The 7,745-nt window shown below is 48.8% G+C and overlaps 1 long non-coding RNA gene across 1 annotated transcript; it reads left to right on the top strand.

The window, feature by feature from the left end:
- The first annotated feature begins 626 nt into the window (after positions 1–626).
- Positions 627–7,087, top strand: LOC137486111 (uncharacterized). Its single transcript, XR_011005587.1, has 4 exons — positions 627–1,448; positions 1,790–1,887; positions 5,880–6,411; positions 6,860–7,087. It is a non-coding gene; the product is annotated as an uncharacterized lncRNA (long non-coding RNA).
- Positions 7,088–7,745: the final 658 nt, after the last annotated feature.

The following is a 7,745-nucleotide window of genomic DNA, read 5'->3' as shown; positions in this document are numbered from 1 at the left end:
TATCCCACACGCAGGCAGCCAGGGATTTGAAAAGTGCAGCAAAAGAATTATTGGCCTAATCAGAAAAAAGCCAAACTCAGCTCTCTTTTATTTCACATGAGTCTGGTGGAACATGGCAGGAGCTGGGTGTCACCCTGGGGTGACCCTGACTGCTCCCAGGAGCTGTGGGGCTGGAGGCTGCTGAGTGTCCTCCTGGGCAGGAGGTGATTTAAAGGTAAAATCACTTTTGAGTCTGTCATCAGCTTCGGGAGCTTTAACTGTGTGTTAGGGCATGAAGCAGAAGTTTTGCTCCTGGGAAAACCTTCTGTACCATGATCCCAGTGGGATGCAGAGACAATCTTTCCTTCCCTCCCTCCTTCCTCCCTCCCTCCTTCCTCCCTCCCTCCCTGCCTCCCTTCCTTCCTCCCTTCCTTCCTCCCTTCCTTCTCTGAAATTCTCCACACTTTTTATTCTAAATTAATTTTCTGAGACAAGGAGAAGACACTCCCTTAGCTTTGTCCTTGGGAGTCACAGATCTTGAAATGCGCAGGTTCTGGACAGTTTTTGACAGGTCTGTCACTTCCCATGGCCCCCAGTCAATCTTTCCCCCTCTCTGCTTTGCCCTCTGATTGTGCCCTGCTAAATATCTCTGTGCTTGTGCCTCCCCAGGAGGTCAGAGCTGCTCTGTAACCACCTCACCTGTCAGCAGCCGGCTCTCCCAGCTCTACAGCGGGTCAGAAAGTCACAAAATCCTGAGCAGGTAGAGGAGAACTTGGAGAAACTTCTTAAAATCTGCCCCAGGAGAGAGACAGCAAGAACAGAGCAATGGCCACTGAGAGCTCTAGGACACCTTCTTCTGCCAACGTTGCCAAGAACAAGCTCTGAAAATGCCACTGCCATGGGGGCCTCGCTGAGCCCCACCCCAAAAAATCCTCCACAACACAAAGAGAAAGCTGGAAAAGGAAACTGCTCTGATTTCTTCACTTGTAAGCAAGGCACAGATGCATAAAGATGTTATTTACTGGGAATAAAACCTCGCCCCCTGACTAACTCTTGAGGAGGTGAGAAGGACCATGGGCAGAAGTGGCTCACAGAGAAAACCTCATGTGAGTAAACGTAAAGGACAAGACCAATGTGTCACCATTATCATATAACTGCCATGAAGTGGAACCATCCACATTACTTCAGGCAGAACCTGGAGATGTGACATCAGCTTTGTCACCTGCTTAATCTGAGACAGAGCAGTGGAGGTGAGACCAAGGTCATCATTTATCTTAACAAGGGAGCTCTGAGCTCTGAGCTGAGCTGCACAAACACATAACCTCCTGTCTATTTCTCTGGCAGCTCTTGAGAGGCAGCTCTGCCAGCACTGAAGCTCATGTGTCAGTGGAGGAACACTGTTATCTTCTTATCAGGAGATGACAACCACAAATACCTCGGCCTGAAAGACTGTTCTGCTATCACCAGGGGTGAGCATCAACCTGCTTCACAAATAATCTAATTTGGGTGGATAACAGAGGGCTTGAATGTGGGAGGTGGAATTCAGAGCCCTGTGAACAGGACAGGAATTTCTCACGTGAATGCAAACCTGGTGCAGCAAAAACACATCAACTTTTTTCTCTGCTTGTGATTGAGGCAGGGAGGGAATAGGCCATCAAGCTGGTTCATAAGCAAGAGATACATTAATCATTAATGGAGTATTAGTATTTAAAGTCCCTAGATCGCCCTCTAACATGCAAAATAATCCCTCCTGCCATGGATGGTTTGTTTCACTGAGTAATCCACTCATCCTGTGCTATAATCACAACAGGCACAACTTCCACAGGGACTTTTCAGTGTCAACAGACTTTGGACTGTGATGTCTTTGAGACAGAGAATTGTCTTTTTGCTGTGTTTGTGTAGCTCCAGGTAAGCTGGGGAGGGGCAGCTTTTAGAAATCCCATGCACTGAGTAACTGCAGTTAGTCACGCCTCCATCCTCCTCTCTCCCTGGAGCATTCCATGTCCTTGTGTCTCTCCCAGACACATTTAAAAGAACAATTTTTCTTGTGACAAGTAAAGCAAGAAGTGTGAGCTGGTGTCTGACAGGTTCAGGGAGAAGCTCACAATGAGGCAATTAGACATGGAAAGTGCTGATTAGAAGCACCATCACCCATAGCAAGGAGAGAAAAAAATCCCAAGTAGCAGCAGGAAAAGGGAAGCGGGGAAGGAAAAAAAAAAAAAGGAAAATGAAGCTTTTGATAAAACAGGTTGGTATAAAAAGTTTGTGACTGATGAGGTCTGATACCAGGCTCTAGGATTGCTCAAACCTGCTCTGGAGGGAGCTGGGCTTGGTTACCCCTGGAGACAGGAGGCTGCCCTTGATGGGGAAAAAAGACTTAACAGCTTTTCATTGCCACGCTGGGCTTGCCACTCACCAGCTCCTCTGAGAGCTCCCCTCTAGCCCAGCCCAAAGCCATTCCTGCAGCCCTTCCCACCCCTCCCTCTGGCAGCAGCAGTGACTGTGCTGCTCTCCAGATGGTCCCTGGGGGCCTGCTGGTGTCACACAGGAGGTGTTCTTTGGAGGATCATGGAAAGTCAAGGAGGTAAAACACTATGCAAACCCACTCAGTGTCTCTTTGACTGCCACGGGTTGGGCAAAGGGAACTGGGACTGTCCTGTCACCATGGCTGTGCTGCAAGAGGTCATCAAAGAGAAGAGATGAGCCCTGGGAAGGGGTGGAGTGTCGCCCTGTTCTTTTAAAAGTTTTAAAGTTCTTTTAAAAGTTTTCTATGCCTTCTGATGTTTACATATTTCTACTGGAGTTCTCACGCACTGCTCATGTAAATAATGATTGTTTTGCATTCTTCTTTGTGGGAGGAGAGAATTGATGGACTGTTGGTTTGACCAGTGTGGTTGGAGAGGTGGCAATTTCATCCTCCAATCCACTGTCACATTTGGAATTCTATATATTGCAAGTTCAGAAATAAAAGTTACTTCCTTTTGCTCTTTTGATATTAGTGTGAGTTTGTGAGTTATTTCATGTTGTAGTGCAACAGCAGAGGGCTGGGGAGTGCAGCCAGGGTGGCTCCAGACATCCTGATTTCAGGGAGGGTTTTTTAAAAGGGTTCTTGCACATCCTGTAATCCTCCCTGAGGAGGCAGGGCGGGAGAGGAGGAAATAAAACAGCCCAGAGCTTCACTGAACCATTCTTTTTGAAACACCATTTTGGTCTCTCTGGTGAGAGACCGAATTTATTTATTTATTTATTCCCCATTTTGGTCTCTCTGGTGATTTTTAGCAAACAGCTGTAGCATGAGCCTGATGTAACCATCCTAGGGAAGGTAGAAGAGGCTGCAGAGCATCCAGATCAGATATATGTGCAGCTGGATCTGCCTCGTAGAGTGGTGACAACAAGCAGTAAAATATGAACACCATCGCAGTAATAATATCATTATAGAATGCATTAATCTCCAGGGCTGTCACTGCACTGGAGGGCCTGGCTCCAGCAGATTCCAGCCAAGCCTGGCTCCAGGGGCAGGGATCCTCTGATCTCCAGCTCCAGGAGCTGGCTGCACAGGGGTCTTGGTGACTCATCATGGGCCACGAGACAAAGGGCACCTGCTCTGTATGTAAAATAAATGAAGCAATATTGCATCTTCCAGGACCTAAGGGAGCCCTAAAGAAACATGGAGAGGGACTATTTACAAGGAGTGCAGTGACAGAACGGGGGGATGGTTTCAAACTGACAGAGAGTGGGTTTGGATTGGATATTGGGAAGAAATCCTTCCCTGTGAGGGTGGGCAGGCCCTGGCACAGGGTGCCCAGAGCAGCTGTGGCTGCCCCTGGATCCCTGGCAGTGTCCAAGGCCAGGCTGGATGGGGTTTGGAGCAGCCTGGGACAGTGGAAGGTGTCCCTGCCCATGGCAGGGGGTGGAAGGAGATGGGCTTTGAGGTCCCTTCCAACCCAAACTGTGATTTCATGATCTAACTTATTATTCATTACGCTATTTTCATCCTTTTGCTAAGCAACATTCTCAACCCTTGCTGGCTGCCTAGGAAGAGACCTTTGGAGCTTGACCATTTAGGTGCTCATGGCAAGCCAGGGCTGGGAACACAGCAACCATTTAAGGACCCAGTAAGAAAGTGCTCTGCCTCTTATAGAATTTAGGTGAACGGACTGTAATTACCCAAATATTTATGGGTTCTCTTTACTGTATGAGTCACTGAGGGCTGTGAGGGGGCAGACAATTTCCATTTTGTTTAGGGCAGAAATATCCCTGGAGACCAAGCTGATCTATGGACCTGCCATATCAAACCCTCCTAGGAAAGGGAAAAAAAAAAAAAAGATAATGCATTTATTAGTCAGCTCACATTGGACTGCTGTGTGTAGAAAAGGAGAGAACTGAACTGAAAAATGCTTTTAAAACCACAATTCCATAAGCATCTGTCTCATTTCAAGTACGGCTGGGGCCTTTCTGTCTCCTGAAAGGAAAGGAGAGGGTGAATTCAAATGATCTGTAGCTCTGGAGTGCTGAAGGGGAAAAAAAGTAATTTCCAAATAGAACTGCATCCCTGCAGACAGTGACCAGGCACAGATAACCTCCTCCAGGGAGCCACACTTCCCCCAGAGTCCCTCCCCAAATGACTCGCTCTGCACTCCCTTTGCTCTCCCTGAGGCTGAGATCAGAACTATAGGAAGGAACCAGAAAAGAAACAACAATTCTTGGCCATCAGTCAAGTGGAGAAAGAGGGGGGAAAGGAGAAGGTGGCTGAGTGATGTTTGTCCCCATCCATGTCCTGTTTGTTGCATTTTGGCCACCAGTCACCTTCCCCATGAAGGTTTCTGCGGGACACCCTGACCCACACAGCACATGAGGGGGGCTGTGGTGGATCCCAGCATCAGTAGGGCATGGAACAGCCATGGCACAGGCAGTGGAAATGCTCTTTGCCATGCTGGAACCTGTGCAAGGCTGTGCTTTGGGCCGGGTGCAGAAATCCCGTGTGACTGAGGCTGTGGCTGCTCCAAATCCCACAGCTCCTGTGTCTGTGCATCTGTGAAAAGGAAGGGACTGAGGGAAAACGGGAGCCACAGAGAAGGCAGGAGTAGAAACTGTCCTGAAAATTCTTCTTTGTCCTTTGGATCACCACAGTATCTCACCTGGAGTGGAGCAGTGCCTGCCCTGAGCTGTTGGCAGGGGTGGTGGAGGGCAGTCCTGTCCCACAGAAAGGCTCTGCTGAGCTTGTCCCTGGCCAGGGAGTAGAAGCCCAACCTTGGGTGCGGCCACAGCTCAGGACAGGCTCCTTCTGCCATGGAGCATCCCCAGGCTAGCGGTGTCCCCACTCAGCTCTGCTGTCCCCAGGCTGGCTGGCCCTGGGAGGGGCAGGGGGGCAGGAGGAGCATGCAGGGCACACCACGGTGCCAGCAGGACCTGAGTGGGCAAGGCACAGCAAGTCTGGTGCTGTTGAATCTGAGGATCAACATGAGAAGGAAATGGAGAATAAGGAGCAGTAAATGAGCTGGATTAGAGGAGCTGTTTTACATAGCCCTTCATTTAATCCTTTGCTTTCCTTTCATTGTTTAATTGGTTTAGCTCTTGTACTTTTAATGCTGCAGGCAGAGAGAGCCAACCTCCTCTTTCCCTCTCTTTTCCTGCCTTTCCTTTCCTCTCTTTACATCTCACTATCTAATCCCATTTCTCTCTTTCTCCCTCCATTTCTGTCTCTATCCCTTGTTCTCATTCCTTCAGCTTCTTTCTCTCTCTCTTCAGGCCCCATATTACTCAAGCAGCTTTTGTTCGTGCTGTCAACTGCATCAGCCTGTAAGTGAAATTGTACTGTAAGTGAAGTTAAAAGTATTTCTATGGTGGGATATTTAATCATTTGAATCCTTGATAGGAGCAGCTCTTTTTATTTTCACTAGCTATAAATCCAGGCTCTATCTAATCTCTGATCTCGACGAGGAGAGAATTAACCAACGGAGTGTGTGACTAGAAAGGAGAAGGCTGGAGAGAAGGGACCACTTTATCTGAGTGTGGAGTGGAGCAGCATAGGAATAAGGCAAGGAACCATTCCCAGCTCCCTGCCATTCTTCTCACTGCCTTTCCTTGAGTCTACCTTCGTTCCCCTCCCCAGACACTCCAGCATATTGAAAATGCCATTTTCCATTTGCAGCTCTTTCTTTTCCCTCTTTAGTGAGTCACTCAGCCCATGATGGTGGAGAGGTGTTGTGTCTCTGACTGCAGAACCCTGGATTTTAGTCCGTCTCCAGCTTGCACTGCTCTGGACTGGGATGGCTCCAGGTGTGGATGGCACCTGTGGGCCTAACCCTACCTCGAGGGGACCTATGCCAAGTTTGGGATCTCGAGGTGACCCTTCTTCTGCTCTGCTCCAGGAGCTGCCTGTACAAATGGATTATTCACCTCTTCCTCTTCACCTGGGTCTGCTTAGAGCAGGTAAGAGCCTCCCATGCTGTCACCTCTCCAAAGCACAGGGCCAAGTGCCTTTCTTCAGACACATTCCCAGGACACCTCTGTGCAGTGAAGCCACCCATCCTGCTGCTCCAAGTTAATTTTTTTTTTTTTTGTAAAGCTCTGGATGAAGGTCATTTCTCAACATCTTCCCTTCTTTAGCCCTTTGTTTCCCCTTCAGGTGTGTGGGGTGAGCCCTAGAGATCATTCACTTTTCCATAATTCTGTTGCTGGTACACAGCCCATCTCCATCAGCTAACGAGGATAATGGGGAGATGATCAGAAATGTTCTGACTGATCTGGAACTCTCCTGTTTTTCCTCTCAGAACGTGGTGGTTTGGTGAAAGCAAAGCATTCTGCTGAGATGTGGTAATTGCAGTGGAGCCCCTGACAGACCAGGATCAGCCCTGGAAACTTTCCTGCTGGTTTACAGGCAGACAGGTTATGAGGAAAAAGGAAATGTCCACAACTGTTGGGATCTACCAGGAGAGAGGGAAGTTCAGAGGCAGGATTGCATCCAGATCTTCTAAAAGAACTACATATTTCTGTCTGCTTAGGGCTGGGATTGGACCACCAAGTGAAGGCAGCAGCCATATACATCAAGGCAGGCATGAAACACAGAATCCCAGAATTCTACAATGGTTTGGGGTTGGAAGGGACCTTAAAAATCATCCCATTCCACCCCTTGCCATTGGCAGGGACACCTTCCACTGTCCCAGGGTGCTCCAAGCCCTGTCCAGCCTGGCCTTGAACACTGCCAGGGATCCAGGGGCTCTGGGCAGAAACAGTAGGAAAAGGTGTGGGGAGCCTGGGTGGGTTGTCCATACATTGTCTAAGCCTTGCCAACAATTTAAGCTCACTTAAACCCCCAGTCCAAGAGCTCTAAGCAGAGAACTGCAGTGTGATTATACTCCATTAGGGCATCAATATTTACCTTGAGAATTTGTCTGAAGGATGAAAAGTGCTACAGGTACTCAACGTCTTGGCTGCATTTCCTTGCAGGAAAAATCCAGGCTACCCTTTCTCCTCCTCCCTCTCCCTTGCAATTCCCCAGCACTTTGCTTCTATGTCTGTGGCCTGCTTGTTTGCAAAGTCACCACAGGAATTATGGCTTGCCAAGGAAATGCAGGAGCTCTGATGACTCCAGGGTTATGTTCCCTCCTCCTCCTCACTTTCCAGAGGTGCTGGGAGCCATGGCTGGTGCTGGGCAGTTCTCTGCAAAAGTGGACAATCAGTCACTGTCACTGGGAGGAGAGGAAGCAGGGGGGATGCCGAGTTTGCACAGAGTCCTGGTTGCACAGTGAGATTCACACAGCTGT

This window comes from Anomalospiza imberbis, chromosome 21 (assembly GCF_031753505.1).
Source record: "Anomalospiza imberbis isolate Cuckoo-Finch-1a 21T00152 chromosome 21, ASM3175350v1, whole genome shotgun sequence".
Taxonomy (NCBI): domain Eukaryota; kingdom Metazoa; phylum Chordata; class Aves; order Passeriformes; family Viduidae; genus Anomalospiza; species Anomalospiza imberbis.
Note: the sequence above shows the minus strand (reverse complement) of the source record. Positions and strands in the feature narration are given on the sequence as shown.